The sequence below is a fragment of the Prosopis cineraria genome, unplaced genomic scaffold, assembly GCF_029017545.1.
Source record: "Prosopis cineraria cultivar Desert tree isolate PC_DT_omini unplaced genomic scaffold, ASM2901754v1 PC7, whole genome shotgun sequence".
In the NCBI taxonomy this organism is placed as follows: Eukaryota; Viridiplantae; Streptophyta; class Magnoliopsida; order Fabales; family Fabaceae; genus Prosopis; species Prosopis cineraria.
The window spans coordinates 12,760,130-12,781,927 of record NW_026555338.1 but is presented as its reverse complement, the minus strand read 5'-3'; the positions used below and the strand labels follow the sequence as shown (position 1 = coordinate 12,781,927).

Genomic DNA, 21,798 nt, shown 5'->3' with positions numbered 1-21,798 from the left:
TGGCTGGGAAGGGGGGTTGGAGCTCCTCCCCTAAAGAGCAATATGGGCTTTTTCCACTCTGGCACGAACAGACATACTTTTCGCTTAAATGACAACACCCCATTTTGAGGGACTTAGAGACCTCTGATTTATGCAATTTTTTGCAAGCTTCTTAGGCATGATATGAGGATGAAATCTGCCAAGTTTCATAATTTTTCAACACCCATAGAATTATCTAAGATTTTTTGATTTCTCCAAAGAGTGCGGCCTCCACGGGCCGCCACGGGCAGCAGGTCTGGCAGCCGGACCCCCAAACATGTCAAGGGAATGAGTTTGAGTTAAATAAACTAAGAAATCACAAATGTAATGAGTAGATTTCATTTTCCTATGGGTAGGACTCTTTTTGCACTGCCAGGAGTTGCCCGTGGCAGGTCTGGACGTGCTAGGAGTTGCCCGTGGCAGGCCTAGACATGCTTAGACATGCTAGGACTTGTCTTAGACGTGCTAAGACTTTCCCGTGGCAAGTCTAAATGTGCCAGGACTTGCCCGTGGTAGGCCTGGACGTGCCAGGACGTGCTAGGACTTGCCCTGGATGTGCCAGGACTTGCCCGTGGTAGGCCTAGACATACTAGGACGTGTCAGGATGTGCCTAGACTTGCCCATGGCAGGTCTGGATGCACCAGGATGTGCCTAGACTTGCCCAAGACGTGCCAGGGCTTGCTCGTGGTAGGTCTGGACGTATAAGGACGTGCCAAGACTTGCCCGTGGCAGGTTGGGACGTACCAGGACGTGCCAGGACGTGCCCCAGCAGGTTCAGACATGCTAGGACCTACCCATGGCAGGTTCAGACATACCAGGACTTGCTTGGACGTGCCAGGACTTGCCTTGGGCAGGTCTGGACATGCTCGTGGCAGGGCTGGACGTACCAGGATGTGCTTGAACTTGCCCATGGTAGGTCCGAATGTGCTAGCACTTGCCTTGGATGTGCCAGGGACCTGTTATGATGTGCCAGCTCTTGTACCTCCTTACCCAGACCATGCCAACATTTACCACACGCTTGCTCGAGGTTTTACCCGAACTTTTCTCATACCTTGCCAACAGTTGCGATAACCTTTCCAACACAGGCCACGGGCTTTGCTTGGACCTTACCAATACTTGCTCGGGGTTTAGCCCGAGCTCTCTCGAACCTTCCAACCCTTACTCGTAACTTACCAACATCAGCCACGGGCTTTGCCCGGACCTTGCCAACGCTTGCCCAGGGTTGAGCCTGAGCTTTCCCGAACCTTCCCACTCTCGCCCGAACCTTGCCATGTGCTTGCCCTAACCTTTGCTCGAGCATCCCTGGGCCTTCCACCCCTTGCCCAAGGATTGCCAATGCTTGCTCGGGGCTGAGCCTGAGCTTCCCCAAACCTTCCACCCTATGCCCATACCTTGCCAACACCGGCCACGGGCTTTGCCCGGACCTTGCTAATGCTTGCCCAGGGTTGAGCTTGACCTTTCCCAGACCTTCCAACCCTTACCCGAACCTTGCCACACACTTGCCCGAACCATGCCACGGGCTTTCCCGAACCATGCCAACACTGGCCACGAGCTTTGCCAATAGTTGCAATGACATTCCCAACACAAGCCACGAGCTTTGCCGGACCTTGCCAACGCTTGCCCGGGGCTGAGCCCGAGCTTCCCCAGACCTTCCAACTCTTTCTCGAACCTTGCCACACGCTCACTCCGACCATGCCACACGCTTGCCCAGACCATGCCAACATTTGCTACACACTTGCCCGAGGTTTTGCCCAAGCTTTGCCCGGACCTCCATTATATATTTAAACGTGCATCACGCAACGCGCTAAAGAGGTTAAGCACTGAGCACGTGTATGTGGTTCTTGAGGGTTCATAAAAAAGTAAGGTAGGACCCCCTCAGGGCTGGGTGCCCCCCTAAGGAGCAATATGGGCTTTTTTTACTCTGGCACGAATAGACATACTTTTCGCTTAAACGACAATGCCCCTTTTGAGGGACCTAGATACCTCTGATTTGCATGATTTTTTGCAAGCTTTTTAGGCATGATATGAGGATGAAATATTCCAAGTTTCATAATTTTTGTACACCTATAGAATTTTCTAGAATTTTTTTATTACTCCAAAGAATGCGGCCTCCACGAGCCGCCACGGGCAGCGGCTCCGACAGCTGGACCCCCAAACATGTCAAGGGGGATGAGTTTTAGTTAAATAAACTAAGAAATCATAAATGTAATGAGTAGATTTCATTTTGATTTGGGTAGGACTCTTTTTGCACTGCCAGGACTTGCCCGTTGCAGGCTTGGACGTACTAGGTCACTACCAGCTTCCACACTCATTGTGAAACACACCATCAGCTTCTCTACCTTAATCTCTCTATTGTTCTCATCAGTCTCGCTACCACAAAGCTCTTGGATGTCTTATATCACGAGCTTTATCCTTGAATTCTTGTCTAGCTTCCATAGATCCATACCTTTCAGAACCCTTGATTTTCCTTTCTCCCTCAATATCTTCCATCTTCTTCTGGTACAGATCTCTATTTTAATATGGGAAAACTCAGAGCCGAGGGAGCTTTGCAAAGAAATAGACCAATTGTCTGTGTCCAAAAGCACATGTATATTTATGTTGTGTTTTTTTCTTCCTACACCTCCCATGCCTTTGATTTGTTTCCCTTTGTATTTCCTCTAATCAATTATCACACCTATGTCAGGTTTGCATTTGCAAGTTCTTCTTCATGAGTTATAAATATTGTATATTTTGTATTACATGAATCATATTGAATGATTTGCATGTAAATTAGTTTTGTAATTATAATTATGCATAACAAGTTTAATCTCCCCGTGCGATGCACGGTGTGGTTAAAGGTAATTGCACTAGTAGCTAGTGGTTATCTTCACTCATGCAATTTTTTATGTGTTTTTTTATCTATTCTTATTACTTCTTTCAATGAATGTTCCCTCCTATTCCTGTTATAAAGTATTTTTTAGAGAAAATAACAAAATTTTTTTAAAATATATAAATGATAATTTAGTCTTTAAAAATGTTATAATTCTCTTAAAGTCTTTAGAGACTTTTCTGTCATTAATAAATTTATATAAATTATTAAATTATTTTTATTGAAAATAAATGATTTACAACTTTAACTCTTCTTAACTTCATTTTCTCTGTGCATTGCGCACAAGTTTAGCCAAATTTCATCTTGCTTATTTTCATATTTATCGTGTATTTTTATCTTTTTTTTGCTTATTTATTTTGTTTAAAGTGTGTCAAATTATTTTCACAATAAATTCGTTATGTTAGCATAAAAATTTAGTTTTTCATATACTCATACTTAATTGTTATCTCTTTTTATATGTTTAATCAATTCTTCTTCCTCTTTATGATTTAAAAAAAAAGAAAAAAGAAAGGCAGCTTTTCAAATTATTAACAAAAGAATTATATTCATAGGTATGTGACTAGGTTGAATTTGTGTATTTTGATACATATATCAAAACACACATCATCATCATAATTATTATTATTATTTTGGGAAAAAAAGTGCTCTATTATTTAAAATTATGTGCTGCACTCATATTTTTCTTTATTAAGATACATAAATTTTATTTAATTCTTATGTTAACTTGTCCATCACAATTTTATTTTTAGTTCGTTTTGAATTTTTTATAAGTGTTGGATGAGTTGGTTTTTTTAATCAATTTCGAATGAGCAATATTAGATTATATTAATTTTGGATATTGAATAATATGTTTTCTTTTTAATATTTCAATTTTTTTATATTTTCATGTTTTTTTTTTTTACTCACCCACTCTTTACTTTGTAATTTTATTTATCTATATCATGTCTTCTTATTTTTGATGGAGAGTTATACTAACCAGGTGTCTCATTGAAATGGCATTGCAATATAAAAACAAGCACATGAATAGTTTAATTTTAAGTGTCACAGATGAGATTAGAAATCAATGGACAAATTCCCTAAATAATATGTTAAACACTAACAAATTTGATTATAGGAGGGTTCGACAAAAAATTCAATTTTTATATTATGTTCTTTATTTGACAAATGTAAGTTTTTTTCATAAACTTAATATTTATCATTTTAATACTTATAATTAATCATCATTTTATAATTTATATAGAAACCCTTTGTGTTGACTACTATTGATGATGCGAACGATGGTTAGTCGCGTGGATGGTTAGTAAATACTTTACAAATAATATTTCAAAACAAGCAACAACAACAAAGAACTTCTATAGCACAACAACCATAAAAACAACCACCACCACAGCAATCATAGCAACAACATAACCCCAATTACATAACAACATAACATAGCTGTACCGTAGCAACAACAACATAACCATGGTTACATATGTAACATAACTGTGGTTGTTGTTGCTGCTGTAGTTGCTGTGCTATAGGAGCTCTTTTTTGCTGCGACTCATTTTGAAATATTATTTGTAAAGCATTTACAAACCATCAATGTGGTTGGTCATCATTCGCATTACCAATAGCAGTCAAAAGAGAGGATTCTTGTATAAATTATAAAATGATGATTAATTATAAGTATTAAAATGATAAATATTCAGTTTATGGAAAAAACTTACATTTGCCGAATAAAGAGCATAATATAAAAATTGAATTCTTCATCGAACCCTTCTATGATTAAATTTATTAGTGTTTAACATATTATTTAGGGTATTTGTCCATTGATTTCTAATCTCATTGTGACACTCAAAATTAAACTATTCATGTACTCATTTTTATATTGCAATGCCATTTCAATGAGACACCTGGTTGGTATAACTCCCCATCGAAAATGAGAAGACATGATGTAGACAAATACAATTGCAAAGTAAAGAGTGGGTGAGTAAGAAAAAGAAAATAAACATAAAAATATTAAATTATTAAAATATTAAAAAGGAAATATATTATCCAATATTCAAAACTAATACAATTTAATATTTTTCATTAGAATTCATAAAAAACAAATCCATACAACATCTATAAAACATTCAAAACATACTGAAAATTGAATCATGCACAAGTTAAAATAAAAATTAAATGAAATTCATCCATCTTAATAAAAAGAAATAAGGAGAGCAAAATATGATTTTAAATAATAAAGTTTTATTTTTGACCCGGAATAATAATTATGATGATGTGTGTTTTAGCATGTGAATCAACATACACAAATTTCACTTAGTCGCATGCCTATGAATATAATTCTTTTGTTAATGATTTGAGAAACTTTCTTTCTTTTTTAAATCACAAAGAAGAAGAAAACTTGGTTAAACATGTAAAAAAGAAATAACAATTAAGTATAAATATATAAAAGACTAAACTTTTATGCTAATAAAATAAATTTATTATGAAAATAATTAGACACACATTAAACAGAAACATCAAGATAAGCAAGCAAAAAAAATTTAAAAATAAAATTATATCGTAAATATGAAAATAAATAAGATGAAGTTTGGCTATATTTGTCGGGCGATGTCACAGAGAGAATGAAGTCTGGTTTTTGACTGTGAAGATTTAAGAACGTGGCGAGGTTTTATAGTGGCACACGCATCTGCGCGCGGACATAGCTAGCTAGGGTACTTTCATGCACAGACACAAATTCTTTCCACCACTGCCTCTGTCACATGCTGTGGTACTATTTTTACAGCCTTATTTCTTAACTTAGCGTCTTGTCCTCTATCACGCTCAACCCCGCACGAGTCCTCTGGTGCCTCATTAACCTCTCACCCTTTTAAATAAATATTTATTCTTTTGAACGTTCCCTACTTGCTTTTTTTTATAGAATATGAGTACCTACACATTGAAGCAACCAGGCACAAGTGGAGAGAGGCACAGAGACCCTGTAAGTAACAACTCAATAGATATTTAACCTTATATATATTTAAGCTATTTGCACTCAACAAATTAATATAAATGAATTTAAAAAATAAAAGTATTAATAATAAAAATTTATTATAACTTAAACAATTGAGTATGACATAACATTTACTAAAGGACTCATTTAACATTACTCTATTAAATTAAGGACAAAATAGAAAGAAAGTCTTTAATATGTATGATAGAGAGTTTTTTTTAAGGATACTTTCTTAACCTATATATAAGGTGTTACTTGTAACAATATTTAAAGGTTTTTCATTTTTATCTCTTAAAATTTTGATGAGTGATCCCGTTCATTGCAACTAAAAATTTATATTTTTTTAAAATAAATTTTTTAAATACCTTTTGAACAAGTTAACAATATAATATTTTTATAAGATATGTGAAAATATTGAAAACATCCTGTAATAAAAAATATGGAAAATGATAATAAAATTTTTCTGAAATATATAAATGATAAGTTGGTCTCTCAAAATGTCATCATTCCCCTGAAATCTTTAGCGATTTTTCTGTCATTAATGAATTTATATAAATTACTAAAGTGCCCTTGTTTAAAATAAGTAATTCACAACTTTTTTAAAAAAATTCACAACAATGCAACAGCAAGTCACAACACATGTTAAATTACTTATTTATTATCACAATATTGAAAGTTGTGATTTATTTATTTTCAATAAGGGTAATTTAATAATTTATATAAATTTATTAATGACAAAAAAGTTTCTAAAAATTTTAAGAGAACTTTAGTATTTTAAAAGATTAAATTGTCATTTATATATTTTAGAGAAATTTTATTATCATTTTTCTTAAAAAATATTTTATAATAGGAATAGGAAGAAACATTCATTAAAAGGAGTAATAAGAATAGATAAAAAAGTGTAAAAACAGTTGCATGAGTGGAGATAAGTACTAGTTACTAGTGCAATTATTTGCTAGCATGCATCTATAGGGATATATAGCCATGTTTTTGTTTGAAAAAGAACCCAAAAAGGAAAAGTGCTGATCTCACACTAATATCCTTCCAAAGATATTGTAGATGATGATAGATTTTATTTTTCACAGTAATTAGCAAGCATGTGCAAGTCATTTGTACAGAGAGGACCTTAAGCATGCTCATTTGGGAGATAGGCTTTGCTTTAGTTTAGACATTTTATTTTATATTTTTATCAACAACAATCTCTAATTATAAAGATAAAGAAAGATGGCAGAGATTAGGTTGTTTATTTTTTAAAAAAATTATATATATTTATTCTAAATATATTAGAAATATTAATTTATAAAGTTTATACAAAAAATATATATCTGCATTTTAGCTTGTCACATCAACATTAAGACAATACATTACCGAGTAGTCATTTCATAGTTTTATTTCCAAGTATTGTAGGTAATATCAAGTTTAGAAGTTACTGTACCACCTATTATTCAATAAGAAAAGGAGAGGTAAAAAACCATTCACGTCGGTAATAAAAAAAAATTGAACAGAAACTGAATACAAACTGATGTTTAGGAACTGAATATAAAATTTGTTGTGAGTTGGTTGGAGCTAGCTGTTTCTTTTTTTCATTGTGATGAGTGACAATAGCCTATTTTGATGTTTTGGAATTTTATGCTGACACAAAATTAATAGACATGGACAAACAAATAAGATGAAACTAATACTCTGCCCATCTGATTGCAGCTGTATTCTTTTGATGGCATGTCTCCTCCAGCCAAAAGCTTGTAGCTGTATAAAATGTTCAATTTTAACCACATTTTTTGGTTCTTTTACCTTTCTTGATGGCTTAGTGAGGTTGCTTGTATGGTTTTTGCCTAAATTTAGCATGATTAATGTGCATATCTAAATATAAATGGTCCAAAAGTTAACCTAAATGATAGGTATATCAAAACGCATCATCTAAATACCATTCTTGTCTCATCCCTCTATCTTAGGACTAACTCTTATATTCCCTCCTCTTCAGACACCCACCTCCTTCACTTTCCCTCCATTTTTTCTATTTTTATTAGTTAATATTTAAAAATGATTTAAAATTTTTTATATAAATTTAAATTAATTGAAACTTAAAAATGAAAATATATTTATTTTTTTGGGAAAAATATAATAGACTTATGAATGAAGAATAATAAAAATGTCAAGGGCATACATTTGTTGTGTAGGACTTAATGATCCTATTAAAATAGTGAGAACACACTATTCTGTTTTTTAACGTATGTACATGCGTGGGTGAATACGTATTGATCAGCACGTTCTAATATTTACCAGATGATGCATTAGTCAAATTATATGTCTTCATGGGAAAGTGTGTGGCAGGGCTTGAAATGAAAGGACAGAGGTAGAGGAAAAATTACTACATTTTCATTTATACAGGTTATGGAAAAATGAACGTGTACCATGATGAAATGAAAAGAAAAGAAAATATAAAAATAAATTTCTATATTAAATTTGATAGATTATTTAATCTATGTAGACAGTTTTTAGAAATAAAAATTAGGAAATAGATTGTGATGAAAGATGAGTATAGAAAAGAATTAAGTCATGAAAATTTTAATTTTAATTATATATCATTGTCCTTTTCTAAAATTTCAATATCCTTAATTGTAAATAATATTTTTAAAATCCTGTATGTGTCATTCTTTTTAATAGAATAAAAAAGGTGTGACGATCAGCCGCTTGCAAAGCCTCATAGTATGTAAATATGGGTCAATCAACTCGATTGAACTGGTATACTATTAAACAAAATTTTAACTAATTTAATAAATACTTTATTTATAACTAATTTAATTAGGATTCAATAATAATTTTAACCAGTATTATCTTTTAAAATAATAATTTAATTAATTTAATAACAGATTTCATGTTAAGAAAAATATGAGTCACCATTTTCAAACTCATAATTGAGGTCTATTTCATGAGCAACAAGGACATGCTCTATTTCCATATCTTCCTCCATCAGGATGAGTCCACAGTGGCTACAAAGCTTCGAATCAATCCCCTAATGGATGAAAGAAGACAATGTGCAGTCCGAGGCCGGCACTTACACCGTAGCGAGATCGGTTCCAAGGGGTTTTAAATGGTTTTATTAAATTTTAGATTCAAATTACGTTTTATTATATTGAACACCACAAGAAATACAATTTAAAAAGGCAAAGCACAAATAGTTGGAAGCGAGAAAGAGCTTAAAGGTAATACGACTTTGTATGCTACTGGTCCAACTTACTTTAAAATCTCAAAAGGTCCCATAGATTTTGGAGTCAGTTTCTTAGCCTTAATAGCTCTTCCAACACTAGTTATTGAAAAGATTTTTAAAAATACATTGTTGCCTACTTCAAATTCGAACGGTCTCCTCCTCTTATTCACATAACTCTTCTACCTACTTTGAGCTGTGAGTACTTTTTGCTTGATTAAAGTAATCTTTCGAGCAGTCTCATCAACAATGTCCGGCCCCAAAACAATTCTCTCTTCAATTCTGTCCAATAAAAGGGTGATCTATATTTCTTGCATACAAGCTTCATAAGGTTCCATTTGGATGCTAGAGTAAAAACTATTATTGTAAGCAAATTCAACTAATGACAATTGACTATCCCAATTACCTTTAAGCTTCATGGCAAAGGCCATCAACATATTTTCAAGAGTTTGAATAGTTCGCTCCATCTGCCTATCAGTTTAGGGGCAGTAAGCGATGTTAAAACTCAAACGAGTAACCATGGCTTCCTATAATGACCTCCAAAAGTGCAATGTGAACCCTAGATCACGGTCAGATACAATATTAGTCGGCACTCCATGCAATCTCACCACTTCTCTTACATTGATTTCGGTTAATTTCTCAAGAGGATAGGTGGTATTGATAGCTGAAAAGTAGGCCGATTTGGTGAGTCGATCCACGATTACCCATATAGTGTCATGACCAGAAGACGTTCTATGCAATCCTGTAATGAAGTCTATAAAAATATTGTCTAATTTCTACTTTGGGATATGAAGAGGCTGTAGTATTCTAATTTCTTTAAAGTAACAGCGCTGGAGGCACGACTCGGCTAGTTAAGGACAGGAGTGCATCATCGGTAGAAGGGACGAGCTGATCGATGCATATTGAAGGCGGACCGATCGACCCGGCCTAAGGTCCAACTACGAGCTTTTTAACTGTAACAACTTAAATATACGCTATTGGAGCTGCAACAACCCGGAACGATGCAGGCATGACAGTCCTCTAGGAGGTTAAGCCTTCTTTCGAGACAAGCGAGGGCACCCGCCCTGCGTCCGTGCAAAGCACCACGTTCGAGAGCATAGCAGATGACCTCGAGGGCCCGATCAACCATCGGCGGCTTGAGGGAGCACGAGGAATGCTATCTAGTCCTCCGACGCCCCTTTCGAGGGGCAATGATAGAAAACACCAGCCCCTCACATAACCCCGAAGACCATCACACAGGCAATCCGTCCCCACACAGGCTTATCAAGCAACACAGGGGGTGGGCCCTGTGTGACATATCATAGTCGGGAGGACGCACCATCTGATTGCCCACCAGCATGTGAGCGGATTATTTGAGCTCGATGGGGAATGGGGCTACTAGCCATGCACCGAGCGCGAGTAAGAAAGCCCATCACATTCAAAGCTACCAAGCAGATAGAGGAAGATGCCTAGGCAAGCATCTCTGGGACTCGCTCGGGACGGGAGAAACCCAAGCATGCAAGTTCCACAAAGTGCCCTCAATAAAGAATCCCATCACGACTTGCCTCATACCAAGCAATCAGAGGAGGCCCATGAAATGCCAACCCTCATGCCTGTCCGCATACGTATAACGAGAATCAAATATGAGAAAAGCCCATCATTTCCCTCACCAACTGGGGCACGCCCATCCTTCGCTCTTTCTTACCAACCAATCCTGGGCAATTGCCTACAAAGTAAGCTTGTTCACCAGCGCAACCGGGGAATCTTGCATGTGAAGGTGTGTGGAAGGAGGGGGTGGTGGTTTGCCAACCCCCCTTCGGAAAGGGGGGGAGGGCAAACCAAATCTTTTCCAAAACAGTTTTTGCGGCCCCTCAACAACAACCGACGAACCCTTGAAAGAAAACCAACCATCGATAAAAGGGTTCGCCGGAAGAAGCCAAGGGACCATGCGCGTGCTAAATGCCCTCCAAATGACCTACCAACAAACCCTCAAACACACACACACAACCCACCGAGTATCACATTTGATTTTGAGGGTTCGTCAAAAAAGTTGCCGGAAGGCTGTCACCGGCTGCCATCGGCCGCCTGATGATCGCGTGGGTCTGGGGTCCAATCAATACATGAGGGACCCATGCTGCCAAGTTCGGGCCCCACCTGGCTGGGGAGGGGGGGTTGGAGCTCCCCCCTAAAGAGCAATATGGGCCTTTTCCACTCTAGCACGAATAGACATACTTTTTTGCTCAAACAACAATGCCCCTTTTAAGGGACCTAGAGACCTCTTATTTGTGCAATTTTTTGCAGGCTTCTTAGGCATGATATGGGGATGAAATCTACCAAGTTTCATAATTTTTTGACACCCACAGAATATTTTAGGATTTTTTGATTGCTTCAAAGAATGCGGCCTCCATGGGCTGCCATGGGCGGTGGCTTCGACGATTGAACCCCCAAATATGTCAAGGGGGATGAGTTTGAGTTAATAAAATTGAGAAATCATAAATGTAATGAGTAGATTTCATTTTGGTATGGGTAGGACTCTTTTTGCACTGCCAGGACTTGCCCGTGGCAGGTCTGGACGTGCCAGGACTTGCTTGGACGTGCCTGGATGTGCCAGGATGTGCCTGGACTTGCCCGTGGCAGGTTGAGACATGCCGGGACATGCCTTGGATGTGCTAGGACTTACCCGTGGCAGGTCTAAATGTGCCAGGACTTGCCCAAACATGCCCGGACTTGCCTGTGGCAGGGCTGGACGTACTAGGATGTGCTCAGACTTGCCCGTGGTAGGTCTGGACGTGTCGGGACGTGCCCAGACTTGCCCGTGGTAGGTGTGGATGTGCCTGGACTTGCCCTGGACGTGCCTGGACTTGCCCTGGACGTGCCAGGACTTGCCAGTGGCAGGTCTAGATGTCCCGGGACGTGCCTAGACTTGCCCGTGGCAGGTCCGGATGTACCAGGACATGCCCGGGCAGGTCAGGAAGTGTCAAGACTTACTTGTGGCAAGCCCCAACATTCCCGCACTTGCCCATAGTAGGGCTGGACGATCCAAGATGTGCTTGGACTTGCTCGTGGTAGGTCCGGACGTGCCATCACTTGCCTTAGACGTGCTAGGGGCCTGTCATGACGTGCCGGACTTTGCACCTCCTTCCCCAGACCATGCCAACATTTGCCACACGCTTGCTTGAGGTTTTACTCAAGCTTTTCCCGTACCTTACCAACAATTGCGATGACCTTGCCAACACATGCCACGGGCTTTGCCCGGATCTTGCCAACGCTTGCCCGGGGTTTGGCCTGAGCTCTCCCAGAGCTTCCAACCCTTGCCCGTAACTTGCCAACATTGGCCACGGGCTTTGCCCAGACCTTGCCAAATGCTTGCCTGGGGTTATTCTCGAGCTTTCCCGGACCTTCCACCCCATGTCCGTACCATGCCAACACTGGCCATAGGCTTTGCCCGAACCTTGCCAATGCTTGCCCGGGGTTAAGCCCGAGTTTTCCTGGACCTTACAACTCTTACCCAAACTTTGCCACACACTCGCCCGGACATGCCTGGACTTGCCCAGACCATGCCAATACTGGTCACGGGCGTTGCCCGGGGCTTGCCAACAGTTACGACGACCTTCCCAACACAGGCCATGAGCTTTGCTCGGACCTTGCCAACGCTTGCCTGGGGTTAAGCCCGAGCTTCCCCAGATCTTCCAACTCTTTCCCAGACCTTTGCCACATGCTCAACCGAACTATGCCAATACTGGCCGTGGGCTTTACCCGGGGCTTGCCAACAATTGTGACGACCTTCCCAACATAGGCCATAGGCTTTACATGGACCTTGCCAACGGTTGCCTAGGGCTTTTCCCGAGATCCCTGAACCTTCCACCCTTGCTAGGGGTTGAGCTCGAGCTTCCCCAGACCTTCCACCTCATGCTCGTACCTCGCCAACACTGGCCACGGGCTTTGCCCGGACCTTGACAACGCTTGCCCGGGGCTGAGCTTGAGCTTTCTCGGACCTTCCAACTCTTGCCCAGATCATGCCACACGCTCGCCTGGACTATGCCATACACTTGCCCGGACCATGCCAACATTTGCCACATGCTTGCCAGGGGTTTTGCCCAAGCTTGCCCGGACCTTCATTATATATTTAAACACGCATCGCGCAACGCGCTAAAGCGCTAAGCGCTAATCACGCATGTGTGGTTCTTAAGGGACCATAAAAAAGTAGGGTGGGACCCCCCGGGGCTGGGTGCCCCCCTTAAGGAGCAATATGGGCTTTTTTCACTCTGGCACGAACAGACATACTTTTTGCTTAAGTGACAATGCCCCTTTTGAGGGACCTAGAGGCCTCTGATTTGCGTGATTTTTTGCAGGCTTCTTAGGCATGATATGAGAATAAACTCTGCCAAGTTTCATAATTTTTAGACACCCATAGAATTTTCACTCGCTGTTACTAAGGGAATCCTTGTTAGTTTCTTTTCCTCCACTTATTGATATGCTTAAAATCGGCGGGTAGCCCCGCCTGACCTGGGGTCGCATTCAGGGACACCGATCCGGCGACCCAACTCAGGGGATGGCATGCGCACATGTGGGCTTGATTGGCATCTCATCCACCTTTGACCATGGCGGCCGTCGCTGAGGGGTGACTTTCAGCTTGTCAGGAGCCGGGGCTCTCGGGAGGCCACCTTCCGCCTCGCGCAGTTTTAGGCAATGGCAACATTGGGTGATGCCTAGGCAGACGTGCCCTTAACCTAATGGCTTCGGGCGTAACTTGTGTTCAAAGACTCGGTGGTTCATGGGATTCTATAATTCACACCAAGTACGTTCTTCATCGATGCGAGAGCCAAGATATTCGTTGCTGAGAGTCATTTTTAGATACAAGTGGCAAAAGGCGCAGCGCTAGCTTCGAGGGCTCTGCTTTCGGGCTGCCAGTGTCACACTGCTTCTCTGCATTTCCTTGGTGCCTCGGGCGTCGAGGTTGGTTGTTGTGTCGGGGGCTCAGGCCTGCACAAAGCGGGGCCGTATCCCCGGCTCGTGCGGGGAGGCTCGCCCTGTATAGGGGCTTTCCAACTGATTCTCGGGTTAATCTTTCATGGGGCATCGACAATGATCCTTCCACAGGTTCACCTACGGAAACCTTGTTACGACTTCTTCAAATCAAAGTCATAGATACTTGAAAGAGTATAAGGTATTGGATTTACCTATTATGAGAAAGTTTTATGGTATAAGTCATAAACTTATCTCATATGTATCACTAAGCCCTTTAACCTGAGATCATCATGGATTCCTATATGATGACCACTGAATTTTGACCTAGTCAAAAGTCACCTTTGACCGGGTGATCATAAAGGCTATGATTGAGTTTAATGATATTCATGTAGATGAATATGAGTGGTCAAGATGGAATTTATCCCTCACATTAAGTGAGAGATATTACTAGGCCTCTCGATGAGTAAGACTAAGAAAATATATGGCTATACTACAATAGAAAGGATTTTTCATTACTACAATCAGTCCACTCAAAGATCGAGAAAGTAATGGTTATCTAAACTTGTTAAACAATAGCAAATAAAGAATTTAACATATGAAATTGTGATTTACTGTTACATTATTGCGAATATAAGAAGGAAAATTGTGAATATTTAAACAAAACTTGTGAATCATTTATTTTCAACAAGGGCAATTTGATAATTTATATAAATTCATTAATGACAAAAAAAATCCCTAGGGACTTCAGGCAAATTATGGCATTTTGAGAAACCAAATTATGATTTATATATTTCAAAGGGATTTTATTATCATTTTCCCTATTTTTTTATGTAATGATAATGAATAACAAATTTTAAAACAAAACAAATTGTTTATATTGTGCTGAAGAAAGAAAGAAACTGTAAAACAAAACATGTCTTAAAATTTTAATTTTCATAGGTGTAATAATAAATTATTGTATATATTTTAGCGAACCTGATAACAAATTCTAAAGTAAAAAAAGTTGTTTATATTTTTCAAAACAGTTTTTGTTTATTTCTATCCTCTAAAAACTGAGAAAACTTTTTGAGAAAACTTTCTATGTCATGTAAAAATAGAAAAGTTAATCAAAATCACTATAAAATTAAATTATATAGTTATTCTTCATTGTATTATTTTAAGAATTAATTAAAAATTTAACATCCTCTCTTCTCCTTGCCATTTTTCTTGAACAAAGCGGATTAACATTCCCGTGCATCACACGGTGACAAAAATTATAAATGTTTTTTAATATGCACTTTTGATTACCCCATGTTGTAGTCAGTTATCACTGCCTTTATGATATCAATTTAATCTCTACCAAAATCTTTCATTACTAAATTACAAACATTTGTCAATAAAAAAACTTTAGATTAACCCATGTTAAGCAAGTCTTGTCATGGTATTAACAAGTTAATCTATGCAATTAACAAGTATTGTTACATAATTAATAAGTAAAGTTACATGATTAACAAGTAATGCAGTTCAGTTGAAGAAGTTATGGATTTGACAATCACATCCAAGTAATTAATAAGTCTTGTTAAGGTATTAACAAGTACAGTTACGCGATTAACAAGTAATGTGCTATTGTGGGAGTCATGGACTTAATAAAGAAAGTTAAGTAATTGAGAATCCTATTAAGGTATTAACAAGTATAGTCAAGTGATTAATAAGTAATTTAGTTCTATTGCTAAAGTCATGGGATTAACAAGGAAAGTTAAGTAATTAACAAGTCTTGTTAAGGTATTAACAAGTAAAGTTATGCATTTAACAAGTAATGTACTATTATAGGAGTCATGGATTATAATAACCTCCTCCTTCTAATCCATGATTAACTCCAAATCTCAAGTGATAAAGAGATTAGATTAAGATAGTTAACATGTTATCAAATTACCAATGGGTGAAAGAATTGGAATCCCAAGTTTACAAAACTAGAACCATTTTTAAAGTCTTCCAAAAACACTAGACAGAGTTCACAAATATGTGAAAGTATGGGATCATTACACACATAAGTGCATTTGCTAAAGAATTTAAAAACAAGAAAATTCTGGAAAATTTTAGGGCATGCGCTATGGCTTGTTAAACATGCACTGCAGCATGTTCACATCTGTGTCATGAGCCGTGGCACAATTGCATGATTTTTTACAGTAAATTCTACTGTCAATTTGATAGCTTTTGGGAAAACTTCCGACCCGCCCCAATTCTTCGTCTGATGTCCAATTGACACAAACTAGATGTTTACAGAAAGCTCTTTCCAAATTCTAACTAATGGCCTTAGTTGCATAATCAAATTATTAATCTATCAAAATTGGGACACTCTTTTCAAAACTTTCACTTTTTCAACAATTTTCGCAAAACTAAGTGTCCAATTCATTTACCAAAAGCCAATAGCCATTGATACTAATTTGATCACATGCTAAACATCAAAACTAACTCACAATAAACCATATCACATTAAACACTTATAGATCACAATTTCACTACTGAACCCTTTAATCTCTAAAACATACAAGGGGGAGTTTAAGCACATTTTCATCAAGTAATCCATAATTAACACATAATGTGCTCAACTCTTACTAGCATTAGTATTTTGGCCCTATCACATATAACACATATAATCAACTTACTCCCTAGGGCCCAAAATATACTAAAAACTCACAAACACATAATGACTCAAAAATAAAGAGGCATACTAAATAAGATCGCAATCCTAAGCCTTTGGGTGCTTTCCTCTATCCGATCCTCTTGAACTATTTCCTGTAATATTGAAGATAGTGGAGTGAATACAATCACTTAGTAACCAAGATTCAACTAACTCATACTAATGCATGTCAATTAGTTTAAATGCAAGTGGAAATTAAAATTAATTCTTCAAACCATATAAAAAGTTGAAGAGTTTAATTTCACATTTTGAAGCATAATAGCACATATTTAGGAAATAATGCTTTTTAATAATTTTCATATCAAAGAAAGTTTGTCACACAATTCATTGACATATACTCAAAAGTAATTAAAACTCAACTCATGATTATCATCATTAGGGTGACAATATAGACAACTATGTGTCCTTACTCACTATATGCATGATCATGCCTCCCTTATATCCTTCTTGTTCCTCTGGCATGAAACCATGGGCTATAATACAATGGAATAGTCTATAATCCATAACTTCCCTAGCCTAAACACTTGTGAGGGGATTACCTAGCCAAGGCTCACCTAACTCAATTTTAAAACATGGTTTCCTCCTTTTTCTCACACTATGGGGTGCCATACTCCCTAAACTAACTTCCTCATTGAACCAGTGGATAGCTAGCTAGGTTCGAGTCTCTCATTGAACCAATGGAACAATCCTTCATTAAATAAGTGGGACAATGTAAATATAATCAATTCGAGCAAGCCATCACTCAGATGGAAGCCCTACCACATGGATTTAATTATTCACTCCTCTTTCTAAGTGAAATCCCGCTTTTCATGATCATGTAATGCATATTCATGCAATAATTTACATTTAACACTCATCATGGAACTCCACAACACATAGGTCATTGAACTCCTCAAGTACATAGTCATTGTACCTTATCATAACTCACATCGTTGAACTTCAACTACCAATTCATGGAAATCTATATTTTCACAATCATTTCCTTAATCATTCACAATTATTGAACTCCACTATTTTAAACATCATTGAACTTCTCATAAACATATATATATTCATAGAACTTCATTAACAAGAATTCATTATACTTAACTAACCACAAAATCATTGAACTCCTAATAAAATGTAATACAAAAATCCAGTAATATTGTTTTTCAAGAATTTCACATAACAAGTCATAGAACTCACAAAATCAACCTTGTGGATTCTCAATCAATTCATGCTACACTTGCATTTCATTTCATTTTACACATTTCAATCATCAATCATTAATTAATAAACTAATTAACACACAAAAGCATAAGATATAATTACCCAGGTTACCTTAAACCTTTGAGAGGTCAAAGGTTTTACCTCTCAAATACTCACTTCCAAAGCTTCCAAGAAGCTAGAATGGTGCCAAATATGGTCATTCTACAAGCATTTACAATGCAATTCATCAATATCCACATTTGGGCTCATTTTCACTAATAATTCCACACTTCTTATACTCAAGATTCATTTTTGACTCATGTCAAAGTACCTATAAGGTTTCTTAGCTTCCTTTAACCCTCATTAATATCATTGAGCTCTTTAATGGTCATTAATGGGACTATATTGTTTCCAACAAATTTATTTATGAGGAATTTCAGACATTTAATGTCCTACAACCACTAACTATCATATATTCATTAAGTTTTCTTAGCTCAATCTACTCCTATTAACTCTATTTAAGTCAATAGGTTTGGACCTATAGCCTCTATGGACTGAAAATTATCATTATCAATCAAACCCTAACTTCTACCATTAAGAAAATGGAAGAAGAGAGAAAGAATTAAATAAGGAAGCTTACCTTTGATATTTAGGAACTCCAAAATACTCCTAATACTTAGTTTCTCCAAGCCCTAGCATTGCTGTTTCTCCTCTCTCTTGACTTCCTTTGTTTTTTCTCTGTTTTCTACTTCATTTCCTGACTTATGATAGTAAAAATGTGACTATGCATCGTGGCCCATGGCATAAAAAGCCTTTCCCCAGGCATGTTGTCATACATAGATCATGACAGCTTATCCAAAAGTTGCGGCATGTTGCACAAACTCTCCCCTTTCAAAATTTCTTCCTCTTTTATTTCTGAGTAACCTGATTCTTCTTCAAACCCGTATTTAGGGTTAAAATTGAAACCAAACATGCCCGTTAGGCCTCTTTGGCCACACATCTCACTAACACACTTAATTAATCTAATTAGGCTTATTTAATTTAGTTTAAAATTGAGGATGTTACACGAACTTAATAAAAGAAAGTTAAGTAATTGACAAGTCCTGTTAAGGCATTAACAAGTGTAATTAAGGAATTAACAAGTAATTTTAGTTCTGTTGCTGGAGTCATGGGTTAACAAGGAAATTTAATTAATTAACAAGTCTTGTTAAGGTATTAACACGTTAAGCTATGCAATTAGCAAGTAAAGTAATAATCAAGTGGTTTGGAAATAAGATTTACTATATATATAATTTTATGCATAATAAAATTGAATAGGTTGAATGGCTTGGTGGTTTAAAACTTTTTGGTGAACCAAAGGTTATGAGTTCTAGACCCACCTTAGCCACCTTTGAAAAAATTAATTCTCCATAATTCTCTAGCTACCGCTAATGGTGGTCCAGCTGGCAGCTGAAGCTCCAGTGATGGAAGTCCAGTGGTTGCCATCATTGGCGGTGGGGCTTCAATGACTATAGCTAGTGGTTTTTTTTAATATTTTAATTGAGGGTATTTTCATCTTTTCCATATTCAACTTATTTTAAATTTAATCCCTGAGGACTGAATTGAAGTTTTAGAATCTTTTGAGACCTACCAGAAAATATGTTCTTCTCAAGTCCTTAAATAAAATTCTCCCTTTTTAAAAAAGACAATAAATGTGCCATCCTAAGAGTTATTTTAAAATTGTATAAAGAAATACATTTTGATAATTTTCAAGTATTAATATTATTCAATGATATAATTGATATACTAATTAAATGAATAGACTTAGGTCATTTAACGAATTCAAATTTAAGATAAATCACTATAATTCTATAGTAAATCAACTATTTTTTAAAAAAATTAAAATTTTATTTTAAAATATTGAAGTTATTAGCATTGAATATTGTAGACAACTATAATCAATGTAGTTTTAAAGTTATGTTTTAATGTCAAACTTGTAATAAAAATATAAATGAAGAATTGGTAATAAAATTATAAATTTAATTTTTACAAATGATAAAAACTCAACTCTACAATTTGAAATTCAAAATGAATTACCTGACAATTGCTTTAAATAATAGATATTTAAATCATCATTTAAATAAAAAAATTGAAAATGTCAATAAAAACATTTGATGTGAGTTTAAAAAAAAATACTGGTTCTATGTGCAACAAAATGACGGCATTGAATATTTGATGTGGGCTTAAAATATTGAAGTTGCTAACATTGAATGTTGCAAACAAATATAATCAATTGTATTTTTAAAATTATGTTTTAATCTCTCTACTTTTTTATTATAAATGTCAAACTTGTAATAAAAATATAAATGGAGAATTTATAATAAAATTATGAATTTAATTTTTACAAATGATAAAACTCAACTCTATAGTTTGAAATTCAAAATTAATTACCCAACAATTATTTTAAAAAATAGATATTTAAATCACTATTTAAATAAAAAATATTTAAATTATCAAGAAAAATATTTGATGTGAGCTTAAAAAAATACTAATTCTATGTGCAGTAAAATGGTATAACTCATTTTTGAAATTAATACTACACAATTAACATAATATTTAGATACAAGTAAACTACTTATGTATAAAAATAATCACATAAATAAACCTAATATGGGGCCTTTTCAATCTAATCCACATTAATCTATAAACACTTTCATTCATTGTCTTCTAGAGTGATGCTTTACATTACATGAAATGCTCCAAATCCTTGGTAATATCATTTTGCATAACCCTTCAGTCTATCTAATCCAAAACATAAGAAAATTTAGCACCATAAATTAGAAAATCCAATCTAGCATAGTGAATTTTACAAAGATAATTAAAATTTAAAATATATAAACTTGAACTCCATCATAACCATAAGTGCAAATGTGTGTGTGTGAATGCAGAACCAAGGAATCAAAAAAATAAACAAAATCATCCAAGGAAAAAGAAAAATAACAGAGGGGTAGGTAATATAGGCAAAAGAGTTTCATGTGCAACAAATTTGCAATGCCTTTCACCAAATAAAATTGGAATGAGTTATACTTTGAATAAAAAATATTAAATCATCAAGAAAAACAAATTTGAAGCAAGTTTAATTAATAAGATAAGAAACATTGGTTGTGAGTGAAACAAATTGATATTTCTCCTTTTTTTATATTGATACTGTACAATTAATATAGTATTGAAGTGCGTAATATGTAAATTACTTATATATAAAAATAACTAAATCATTAAATCTAACTAATTTTATATGTACCATATAATTCATTACCATAAACATAATAAACATAGCTTCCTAAAAATACCATATCCTGTGCATCGCACTAGGAAAAAAATCTAGTTTATATATGTGGCACAACTTTATACAAAATTATTTTTTATTTTGATTTCAAAATTTTCTTATATCAAATAGAAGAAGAGTACAAGTATAAAAGGTTAACACATTCATCTTGGTAACAACACATTTAAAATAAAATTAGGTACCTATTTTAAATAAATATTTATTTATCTTTTTAACCTTTCTTACTTGTCTTTTCAGTAATAGAGCATGAAGACTTACATAGAGGGAGAGGCAAGAAAGTCTATACATGGGACCTTATTTATTTAACAACATAGTTTATTTATTTAGGAAAATGACATTAAAGTGCCTTTAAATTGTCTAATTGATAGATTGGTCCCATGAAATGGTATAATTCTCCTAGAGTCTCTTGAGATCTTTTTGTCATTAGGGAATTTAAGGAAATGATGCTTTTGCCCTTTATTCAAATTAAAAAAAACATCATTTCCCTTATTTCAGTCGTGATGTGTGCTCTGTCTCTCTACCCTCGCATGTCGCCTGAGCTGTGTGTGTCTCCATTGTCATTACAGTGTGGTTGTAGTGTTCTTGT

General features: G+C 36.1%; 1 pseudogene; it reads right to left on the bottom strand.

Moving 5' to 3' along the window:
- Nucleotides 1-13,754: 13,754 nt before the first annotated feature.
- LOC129316971 (5.8S ribosomal RNA) lies at nucleotides 13,755-13,897 on the bottom strand (annotated as a pseudogene).
- Between the last annotated feature and the right edge of the window lie 7,901 nt (nucleotides 13,898-21,798).